This window comes from Taeniopygia guttata, chromosome 9 (assembly GCF_048771995.1).
Source record: "Taeniopygia guttata chromosome 9, bTaeGut7.mat, whole genome shotgun sequence".
Taxonomy (NCBI): Eukaryota; Metazoa; Chordata; class Aves; order Passeriformes; family Estrildidae; genus Taeniopygia; species Taeniopygia guttata.
The window spans coordinates 8,407,950-8,419,742 of NC_133034.1; the positions used below are offsets into that span (position 1 = coordinate 8,407,950).

Here is an 11,793-nt window from a genome sequence, read left to right on the forward strand (position 1 = left end):
TATGTTGTGAGTGGGATTTCATGACATAACTTCAAGATCAATGAAGGCAATTACCCCTTTTTCTGAAGGCATCAAAAATCCTGGGGAAGAAAACATTTTTAATGTAAGCAAATGGGTTATGGAAAGGATCAGACAAAGATCAGATGGATTCCTAAACTATTTTTTTCAAGAGAATTATCAGTATTAGTTCAGAATTATACTAAAATAAGCTTAAAAGCTGAACAGTAATAAACTTCACTTTTTAGAATTAGATAATTTCAAGGGGACCCTGGTTAGAAAAATGTAAAGAGCTTGAAAAACTTCCCATGTCTTCCTCTGTGACAAGCCCTGCAGGCTGTGTACTCTGGCACCAACTCTGCATCTTGTAAACAAACTATTGTACCTAGCAGGTATCTGGACATTTGTTGCTATCCCTAACCAGGATACATATGAATTTGGAATATGCATTTTAAACCAGCTTCTTTCTCCCCTCCCCCAGGGAAGGCACAAATCTGCATTTTGCACTCTCTGCCCAGGGAAGGTGCAGGAATCCCTGAGATGTGGATGATCTGTGGATTCTTCTATTACTGTTTTCAGAGCCACGAACAGTTTTTTACTCTTCTCTTCAGTTTTCTCACCCTACAGGTGAGATGAAAGGCAGGTCTTTTTCCTGTCTCCCCCAGAGCTGTGATGGCAGTTTATTTTACCTTTAGTCCTTAATCTGCATAAATGCGACCAAACAGTGGAAATGCACATTGTCCTCTGAAACCCATGACAATCTGCTCTTCTTTTATTTCTATCTGGTTTAGATGAATAACACATTAGTCAGACTTCCATGCCTCCCACTGTCATTCACACCTTGCCCTCCCAGAGCTCCTGCTGGGAGGCAGCATGGCACAAGGAAATTTAGGTGTACTCACATATCATGTCATCACGGTACAATAGTACAAAATTAAAGCAAAAATCATGTCATTTCAAACTAAACCAATTTAGACAAAAATAGCTGCAGAATGATTTAAAGATAAAAACAGACTGGAGCATAAGACACTTTGAGCTGTATCTGACTGTGGATGCTCAGTGAACGGTAGCAAGGAGAGAGCAGACACTAATTAAGCCTTCCCTAATACACCTCAGCCTATTGCAGTTGTTGAATATATTCTACCAGTAATAATCTCTTCAAATTAAATGCTGTTCTACACTTAGAGAGACCAGGAAAATGTAGCAATAGCGGTTTGACCCTAATTATTTCAAGGAAACCCCAAGAGTTGATCTCTGCCATATGACACGATGTCAAATATGCACAGGAGGAATCCAAGGAAGGAAGATGGGGAAAGGTTAACTTGTTTGGGCACAGCTGACACAACTGGGTAGCTTTTGGACCAAGTCCATCAGCTCAGGACAAGGGCACACAGGAGATGTGTGTGTCCGTCCCCAGCACTGTGTACCTGTCTTTAAAACTGCACTCAATCCTTCCATTTCCTTTGCAGACAAACCACTCAATTTTCTCACACTGAGGAAGAAACACCTGCTGTGCTGCCTCTGCCTGTCTTCCTTCCCATCCATGCTCAGAGGCAGAAGGAATCTCAGCTAACCCTACAACATGGTCATGCATGAAGCAACCTATAATCAAAGGTTGAATTCTGTGATGGCAATAGCAGGATGTTTTACCCTTCCTTCTAGTCGGGCCATTGTAGCCATAATTATTACACATTACCTTTCCAATACAAATCACTACCTACCCATGTTGCCCAGGGGAAAAGTCTTGGATAGAGAATCTCCAATAGATCTGTCTGTACTCACTGCCATTACAAAGTTCACGGTGAGAGGAGGAGGCCAGAGCACCTCTGAGGGCTCTCAGGGCTGGTTGCACAAACGCTAACGAAATCCCATTAATCACAGCCCCAGCAATTGCAGACTTGTCAGCACAGGAGGTTGCAGACTACCCACAGCAGGTAGAGAGGTTAGAAAAACACGTCACAAGAAGGTGCATGTATGACCTTTCCTGAGTCTGCAGTGTTGGTCAAAATATTTTTGTGCTGTGGCTAAACCGGAGATGGGAGGAAAACGCCATGGGGAGAACATCTGCAAAACTTAAAATGACACAGTCCAGGGAATTTCTATGGTTCCACTCTCCACCTTTCAAAGACTTGAATGGGAAGTATTTCTCCATCCACCTTGCCAGGCAGGTAATTATTTGTACTCCTCAGTACCCATATTAACTGCACCTGCAAAGGAATGTTGTTTTTAGTATTTTGCATGCAAAATGAGGGAGAGACAGAACAATTTCTCACCACCAGCATTAAAGCCCAGGTAAAAGTCTTATAAGCAGGAACTACAATACCATGATGAGCAATAGCTTTACTATTTGTCATGGTCTGCTCTGCAGTGCCTGACACAGCTGTGGCAGGCACTCAGCAATCCTACACCTGCCCAGGAGATCTGGCACCTGATGAGGTTTCACTGCTCACTCTGGGCTCAGTTCACTCAGGTACACTGCTGTGGATTTGCCCAGTCAGCAGATACTCCAGCACAGTCTCAACCAAAGCACTCTCCTGGCCTCTTGTTACTATTCTGGACACCTCATTATCATGAAGGAATTTAGTATCTCTGGAGCAGATCTGGTAAAGAAGGGAAGCTTTTACTGTTCTCCTGTGCCAGATAAAATGTCCTGGAACCTGCTCACAGATGCAGACTCAATCAGATAGACGCTGCACCCCTGTCCCAGGTTTTCCCTGACAAACACAAACAGATGTAGATGACTGTTTGAAAGTGTAATCTAATATGAGGTCTCCTTCCTAATGTTCCCATAACAATATCTGAGGGCCAGTTTAGAAGTCATGGAGCATACAGTTGTGAAGTCACACAAAGGCTATTTTGCGAGCCTGAAAGAGGCTTAATTTGTCTGCATAACAAGTCAAATGTAGCCATTTTATACCAAATATGAATGTCTGGGTTTGTATCTCAGGATATGACAATGTTGGCTTATTTTCTTTTTCTATCAGAATGGCCTGTGGTTTCCTTCCATCCCCAGGCAGCCGTTTTCTGAAAACCTACAGAAAGAGTTATGCACATTTCCTCCTATATATATTTACAGTGGGAAAAGAGTATAGTGAGTGAAATCTAAGATCATGAGGAAAATATATGTTTCTATAAACCATGTTTCTAAGTTGTTTTGGGGACTTTGTTAACAAGAGAAAGTGCTCAGTAATGTCTTTTATATGTTTAAATTTATTGTGATACAACTTCTTTTGGTTAAAAAGGCCAAATACACAGATTTATATTTTTTTGTACAAACTTTCAAGTGATCATTCAATAATGTTTTAGAAAAGAAACAGAAAGGCTGTATTCAAAGAACATGCACAAGTGAATTCAGTATTTCATATGGGATGCAAAGAGAGAGTAATTTGTAAACTGTGAGATAAAAAAAAGATATCAAGGGAAGAGCAATTGCCTTATATAACAGACTTTGATTGTAAATAAAATGTCTGGGCAGGATGTTTAACTGTAATAAATTGGCTGTTAGGGTCTTTGCTGACATATCTTTTTAGCTTTATTGACATTAGCTATTTTTGTATGGAACTTTATTGTATGGGAAAGAGTTTCTCATTCGGAATTTGAAAAACTAACAGTACAAGCATCTTGAAAGCACAGAAGATGCTGTTGGAGAGAGACTGAGAAGGCAAGAAGACAAGAGCTGAGTCTCTTGTATGCAAGAAAATCACAGAGAACACAGGCGATGGAATGTGGATATACTTAATTGCATTTTGAGCAGGATCAGCATTTTGCTAGATTTCTTTTACTGGCCATTTGTAATGCAGTAAGAAAAGGGAGGAGGGAGAATGAACCCTCTCAGTATTGAATTATTGTAATCTGAGTCACCAGTGAAACCAAAGGATTAGGCTTCGACTTTAGCTAGGAATGACATTCCTTCCATCCAGCCCCAGCACTTACTGCCAAATGAACAGCTCTGCCCTCAGATTCCAGGAACATGGAAGCAGTTTATCAACCAGGCTCTGGAACAAGCCTAAATGTTCCATAAAAGACTCAAATAACCTTCCATTCTGTTCCATTCAGGTCTTCAAACAAATTTAGTATTTTCATATTCTTTTCCTTCTTGGCTATTCCTAATTGAAATATTCCCCCCCACCCCTGACCCCCCCTGGTCATGTTGAATTTTTCTATTTTCACCTAACAAGGTTCAAGAACCTACCTAATTCCCAGACTTTTGGGAGATGTGGCCCTTCCAGTGAACCTCCCAAGGCCCTGGGGATGTGTGTGTGCTCAGAGGTGAGGGCAGGTGGGAGCAGGGAGGCTGCACAGTGTTGTCCTTTCCTCCCCAGTTCAGCAGAGAGGCATCACTGCACTGGCCAAGGCACTTCTCCCATCCCATTCCTACTCTCCTGTGGTTGAGGAGCTTTCCCACAGCACGGGTGTGATGGAAGAACCAGCCCTTTTCACTCTGAATTTTACACCACAGGGCTTTTACTTGAAAATCTGCCATTGGAGAATGGAAAGATCTGTCCATTTAGGGAAGAGGTTTATGTTTGGCATATGGCTGGTGACACCTTTCTCCAACCAGGCTGACACAAGGTAATCAATTGTACACCCCCACTCTTCAGGAGGTGTGATCTCACTTGGGCCACACCTGACTATTGACTATTCCATATTCAGAGTTCCTCCCTGTCCAGAATTTTAGGTATCATCTCAGCTTAGAGATAATTCTCATGGCAAGACTAAAGAAACAATGGGAAAATCTCAACACCCCAGAGAATAAAAGAGAATACACATTAAACACATCTGGAAAGAGAACAGTGCTACTTCAGTGGGTCCTGAGTCACAGTAGCTTCAGTTTCTAAAATGGAATATTAGGGGCCTGAGAAGATTAGAAAAGACTTATGGGGGGGGAAAGGATCAAATGGGTAGACTTTCTACCTTTTTTTCTTTCAAAACTCACACTTTCCTTGCAAGCAGGATGGCTAGAAATTTATCCCCAAATGTAGTAAGCACATGAAATGCATAGCCTTTAATGTGCAAATTCTATACTGCACAAGGGAATAACTAATGAGCCACTATTTTAATGAATCAAGTTAAAATGGCAAGGTGACATATCTCATTTAGGGGAATGAATTCTTAATGTCACTGTAAGATGAGCCCCTCCTTCCCCTCTGAAGGGAAGACAGTACTGGTTTGGGTTAAAGTCCTGCCTTTTTTGTGTTTGTTGGATTTTCCACAGTCTTTGGGAGCTCTCCATGGATCGTACGCTTCTGAAAAACAATGACAGCTTTTGATCAGGGCAGTTATTTAGGCACACCCAAGAACTACACAGCAAACAAAGATGAGCAGAACAAGCCCTGCCATGGGTGCCCAATACCCTGAGGGAGCAGGGTGGGCACAGGCAGCTGCCTGGCACAGCCTGGGGACATCTCTGCAGCCAGCAGAGCAGCATCAGGCTGCTGCCCTCCAGAGAACAAACCTCCTTCATGGCCTCTGCACCTCCCATTCCTGCTACCAAACATTTCCTAGTACAAAACATCTTCACGTGCCCCCTGCCACAAGCTGCTCCTCACAGGACTGTTCCTGACCCACAGGCATTCCCAGAAGCAGGGCTTTGCTCCCCAGAATGGTGTCCTATGCCTGATCTTCTCAGTTCAAAGAGAATCTTTAAATCCATGGTAAAAAGAAATCATCACCCTAATCCTTACCATCTCTCTCCACATTTTTAAGTTGCATTAGCAGTGGGTGATGGGGAGCTGGCAGCAGGGCTGTGGGACTGCCTGGCCCTCAGGGGACTTGGTGCTGCCCATGAGAAAAGGCAGCGAGGACAGGGTGGAACTCTGCCTGGCAGCCAAGGAAAACGTGGGAGAAATTTACTTCTGTCTGACCCTGAGCATTACTCAAGACAATGATCTGCCCAGTTAATTAACCCAGAAATCTGAAAGGATCTGCACTAAATTCCTGCACACTGCTGCTCAGGCTCTCGTAAATTCTTGATTCACATTGGCAGGTCTGATCCAAATCCCAGTAAAGTCAATACGAATCCTTCAATCAACTTCCCTGCATTTTCTGAGTAATTTCAAGTCTCCACTGACCACATAACTTTTCTCAAAGCAGTATTTAAAGAAAAAGTGTATTTGTACCATTATTTTTTCAATCTCCCACCCCCAGTAACTACATAAGATTATCACAAAAACCTATACCATGCAGTTGCTATCATGAGCTGCTAGCAGACAATAATTTGCTTGCAGACAATATAGCAAGAAACAAGAATTGATTCAGTAAATTTTAATATTTCTCTTTTAGTCCTGGCTGTTTAGCACAACTCTGAGCAGCCAGTAATGAACAGGATTTCCAGTGCCCAGCAGGCACATGTGACTGTCACTGACTGAAGGAAAACAATCCCTCAGGATTGTGTGAATAGTGCTCAAACTGCAAGGGACTATGGACAAGCATTAGCATTTAAGTAATCTCTGCAGCTAGGAAGTGAAAGAGGCTGGAATCATCTGTCTATGAAAAAGAAGCATTTTGATATTTGATTTACTGAGTGGGATGGACTCTGCAGCAGATAGCTGATAACCTCTTTATGCAAAGTCCACAAGCTACAAAGATTGAAGAAGGATGAAGGGCTGCCCTGGAAATAGGAAAATAATTTATTTATAACCAATTGTCTATTACTGTTCACAAAGAAATTGTCAGAGTCCTAGACTCCTAAATGTATTCATTATTTCAAATTGTTCCATGTATTTCTTCAGCAAATAAGCTATGTATTCTGAAGGCACTGAAGTTGTGAAACATACAATCGACTATTCCATTCACAACCTGCATTGGCTTGGATAGCTGAATTATTTGCATAGTTTAATTACATAACACAGGGCATAAAAATTGAGCCCTTAATCACCATGAGTAATGCTTACTCAAGGAAGAAGTTCTATTGAAGTCCAAAGACTAAAGACTTTTCAACATTAGTAAATGAGTCAGAATCTGGCCTTGTTCATATTTTGTGCTCTGAGGTAGTTTTACTCCTTGCTTTTCAAATATGTACCTACCATACACAGTGTTGCCAGGAAGCAGCAATAGATACCTCTTGACTTGCTTAGTCAGCCAGCATAGGACCAATCCAAAGCTGAAATGCTGAGAAGAAGGATGTGAAGTTCAACAACTCAGGTCGAGGAAGGAGAAGAGGGAAATACCTGTTTCCCCAGAGCCTCTATGGTCATGAAATACAAACACTTCTGTTTAAGAAAAAGAAAGAAAACACAAGATACCACAAAACAACCAATATTCAAGCCTCTTTTGAAATTTAAATATTGGTAGGTTAAAACAAAGCCTAAAATACCATACAGCAAATGAAAAATAAGACAGAACTGCACATGATTAGCTTTTAGAACCACTAAAGAAAATTATGAGCTGTTCTGTCATCATTTCTGGAGGTCTTTAGGAGGGATCTAAATTACTATTGTGGGAAGAGCACTAATAGAAAAAACTACAAACATATGCTAACTTGCAGCGGTTTGTTTGCCAATTAACAACAAACCAACACTCCCCAACAAATTAGACAAAGTCAACAAGAAATGTTCTTTATTGAGACAAGTGCTGTAAAGAAGACATTGGCACAAAGAGCTGACAAACCCCCTCTGTACCCCACCAACAGTGTCAGAACAGATCTGAGGTGAAGCCATGGTCAAACTGCTGAGCAGCAGAGACAGCACAAAGGGCAGCTGGTGTCAGTGGGCACCTGCAACATACACGTGCACCTGTGAAAGAGAGGGTTATGGGAGGGCTAAAAGAGAAGAATCTTCAAAATCAAGTTGTTCTAGGAGTTCTTTTCTTTTTCCTTAAAAGGCCACATTTTGCTAAAACAATGATTTCAGCAACAAGAAATTTGAACTGAGTCAGAGTTAGTTTTACCAGCCATTTCTGATAGCTGTCTCCAACTTTCCTTGAGAAAAGCTGAAGTAAAAGTTCAAGCCTACCTTGTTCTATTTAGAGATTGAGCCAAAGCAACACTCAAAGCTGGTCTAGCCAGTAATTTGAATGTCGAGCTATTTACCTAGCTTCATTAGTATTTCGGTTTATACTTGCTTAGTAGAGTTTTGCCCACATCTGATGTGCTTGGTTCATTACATGAGCTTGCTAATAAATAAACTGTTTTAATAATAGAGTTTTGTGTCTTACACTGATGCCTTAAGTTTTAGCTTTCATATTTTCCAGATTCTGTACTGCATTACTATATAACTCTGAATTTCATATAAAGTGTTAGCATGTTCTCTTCACAGTTCAGTCAGACAAAATAATCCTTTTCCAGCCCAAGAATGAAAGACACTGTTGCAGCTTCAGGCCCAAAAACTATAAACAGCAACAAATTGAAGAGAGCAATCTGGGAGGATGGGACTTCACAACCTGAAACTGTAAATTGACCCCAATATGTAGTGGACCAAAACTTACAAAAGTGTTAAAACCCGTGATAGGCTTGGATCCATCTTGGGTGTAGCCTCAGGAGGGCCCTTGCACTGCCCAAGGTGTATCCTTTGAAAGCCTTTTAATAAATCCCTACTTTATTCCTTTAACACTGTCTAGCCTCTGTTCTAGGTAGCCTCTCAAGGCATCAACACTACAACAAAATTATCGCTTATATCTTGGGCCTTTTATCCTCTTTTTATGAGGAAGATGGAAGTTACCTTTGTAGAGAATTTCACAATTTCATTTTGTTTTGCTTGGAAAAAAACACTGCGAATTTGCAAATTTCTCCAGATATTGAAAAAAATTGTTCAGGATCAAAATGCTTCAGTATTGATGGATTCAATGGAGGATGTTGCAATTGGAGCCAACAGAGAAGAGGCAAAAACATTGTCAACTGCTCAGATTCAGACACTACTCACTCCAAAGCAATGAGGGAATGTGAGCTTTCTGGTGGCAGCAGTGTTTTGGGTTTTGTTTTTGTTTTAACATATTCTATCTCTTAGATCAAGCATTAGACTTCAGGTCTCTGAATCCTTCAAGTAACCTTGTGCAAACGTACCCAGACTTTTTATGCTCTTCCTCTTCCCTCTTCCTCTTTCATTTTCTCTTCCTGCTTCCCCATCCTTGCAGTGAAGCCTCTCAGACTTGGCAGGAGCTGCTGGGCTCCAGCCAGCTGCTACTTCACACTCAGGTGGTGCTTTCAAGGCACAGTCCTGCAGCAGGGTGGGGTTGGATTGCAGGCTGCAAACCAAAGCCAAGTTGCGATGCCCCGGAGAGCACAACACACAGGTGCTGCTGCTGCTGCTGCAGGAGGGAGCCTCTGCACAGTCACCACCCACACAGGTGAGTGAGGACACCAAGCCAGGTCAGACACCTTAATGGCAGTGTTAACAGCATCCTGTGCCAAAGTGAACACATCCATCCCATTTGTCTCAAGCCCACTGGACCAATGCCTTTTCCACCAAAATCGAGCTAGGGCTCCTTCTGCTTTATTTACAGGTCTCAGACAATTGTTGTCTAGTTCAGTTCCTCAGTACTCCACCCCATTTAGCTTGCTAACTTTTCACAAAGGTCTAAGGGAATAAACCTAGCTACAGGGAACAGAAGTAATTTCCTTTCTTTGAGTCTTCATCTGGCAGTGTTAAACCTAAAAGCTCCGGAGTCACAAGTCCTCTGCTCTCATGGGCATATTGCTTACATGATAAAGGAATGATCAGATTTGATGGGGACAAATAACAAGTCTGCATTAAGTTCAGTCCAGGAAATCAAACCTATTTCTTAGCAACTCAATTACATGATATCATCTACCCCCTTCTTTAAGACAACCAGAATTAGGCACAGCAGAAAGCCTGGTGGACAGAGGTGTCCCCACAGAAATGGTAACACCCAAGCCTGATGGAAATATTCAACAGCGACTGGTTTCTGCCACACCTCCTGCCAGCTGGCATGCTAAAGAGTCAGCCAAGTTTCTAGGACTTCAGTAGAGGAATTAAAGCACCTGCTCTACAAGGGGATACATGAGATCAGCTTTACCCTTTCAATGGTGCAGAATGAAAGAGTTAAAAGAAGTTCCTGCTGTACACATTCTACACAAACTTATATGCCCAAAGGCACTGCATTTGGCTTCCTGTAACTTATGTTTTCCCTTTTACTTATCCCTAGTGGTTCATTATTGCAGGCCTTCTGACTTGTGAGAACAAGACTCATGATTCCCTCTGGGAGTTTTGCCGCTGCCCTCTCGCTCCCCATTCCTCCCTTTTTTGTTTATCGTCTTCCAACTACCTCTCCCATTCAGGTTGGGAAAGGAGGCAAGAGGCAAAATTTATATCATGATTTCTCCCTCCTCCACAGTCTCATTTCATAATAATTTTGCACTTAACAAGAGAAACACCATCATAACGTGAAGACACTCTGGTGTCTCAAGCCAGACAGGTTTATTCAGAAAGCAGAGAGAAAGAAACCACAGGCCAAGTTAACAGCAGGGATCCAGAGCACCCTCTGAAATGTTGGCTGTAACCCTCCTGAATCTCTCCCTCCTTGTGAATAAGTCTGTAATTTAAACAAATGAGGTCTCAAATACTTCTTGCTTTCAAGTCTCCTACACTTGCTTGCAAGATTCAAATGCTTGCAAGAATCAGAGGCTGCTTTTGTACAGCATTTGTAGGTGTTGGCAACAGTGTTGTTGCACCAAAAATAAACCCTCTTTTCTACTACCATCAATCAGATATTACAGCAAAGACTACTGTGAGTATGTCTATTTGCTGATTTATTTCTTTAGCACAGTTTTTCACCCTGCCAGTCTTTTTGCCTGTCTTCCTAGTTGAACAACCCAATTTGTGAATGTAGCAACTGCCTCTGTGATCGCTGAAAAAAAAATGTAATGTTTCAGACCTTATTTTTTCCTCTGTAGGGCAACAGGAGCATCTTCCAGTTTAAACAGGAAGCTGTGACACAAGGTGGAGTGGAGTTGCATCCTTGTCTCTTTTGTCCAGCCACCTTTAACTTCCACACGTGACAGAACATCTGAAAGAACATGGGAAGCTGAGCTCAGGAGAGATGAAAGTGGTTGAGGGAAAAAGGTAAAAATTATAAAGATAATTTACTGCAGGATTTTTCTAAATATATCAATTTTTCTTGTGTATGCAATGCGTGTGCTGCACATGTTTTCTTTTCTAAGGATAAATAATTTGCAGGTGCGTGGAGCTCTGCTACAACAAATATTTCAAACTGAAGCTACATTTTCTTCATATGATTAATATGTTACATTACAGCTTGCTTATAAATTAAAGGAGCAGAATATGATGTACTGCAAAGGAGTTGTATATTTCCCCTGCTAAGCTACAGTGACTGTAAATCATTTTCATCACAGTTCATTTTTAATTTGAATTCATAAAAGGTTGTACATTTATTTGTGGTTTTAAATAAAAAAAAGATTAAAGGCTGTAAACTTAAGTGTTTATTAAAGGAAAAAATATGCTGATCTGTAACTTCAGGAATTAAAATACAAGTAAAATGTAAGAAAGGAGAACAAGTAAGATCTCTAGTCAAGCCCTGGGAATTCAATATTAAATTTAAGGTCTTCTACTATAAATGCATCTGTATTTGGTCAAGTGAGGATGGTAGGGGAAGGCAAGGATGAGGAAATAGAAGGACAGGAGTTTACCCAGCTCTACCCAGAACAGGGATTTGTGAAGTCAGTTCCCATGGTAGATAATCATTGAAGAAGTGGAGCCTACAAACACAAAAATAAGTAAGAACCACTTCCCACATGATGCTGAACCTCATTCCTGCCCTTCTGTAGGCATAGGCTACCACATGGGCTGGCCAAGCTGGACTTTGAGATGGTATCATAAGGCC

The 11,793-nt window shown here is 41.5% G+C and overlaps 1 long non-coding RNA gene across 1 annotated transcript in view; it reads left to right on the plus strand.

Annotated features, from left to right (window-relative positions):
* LOC140684677 (uncharacterized) overlaps positions 1-11,376 on the plus strand; it is a 44,631-nt gene extending 33,255 nt beyond the window's left edge. Inside the window, exon 3 of the long non-coding RNA XR_012057302.1 lies at positions 10,847-11,376. This is a non-coding gene — a long non-coding RNA (uncharacterized lncRNA). The remainder of the gene's footprint in view (positions 1-10,846) is intronic.
* The last annotated feature ends 417 nt before the right edge of the window (positions 11,377-11,793 follow it).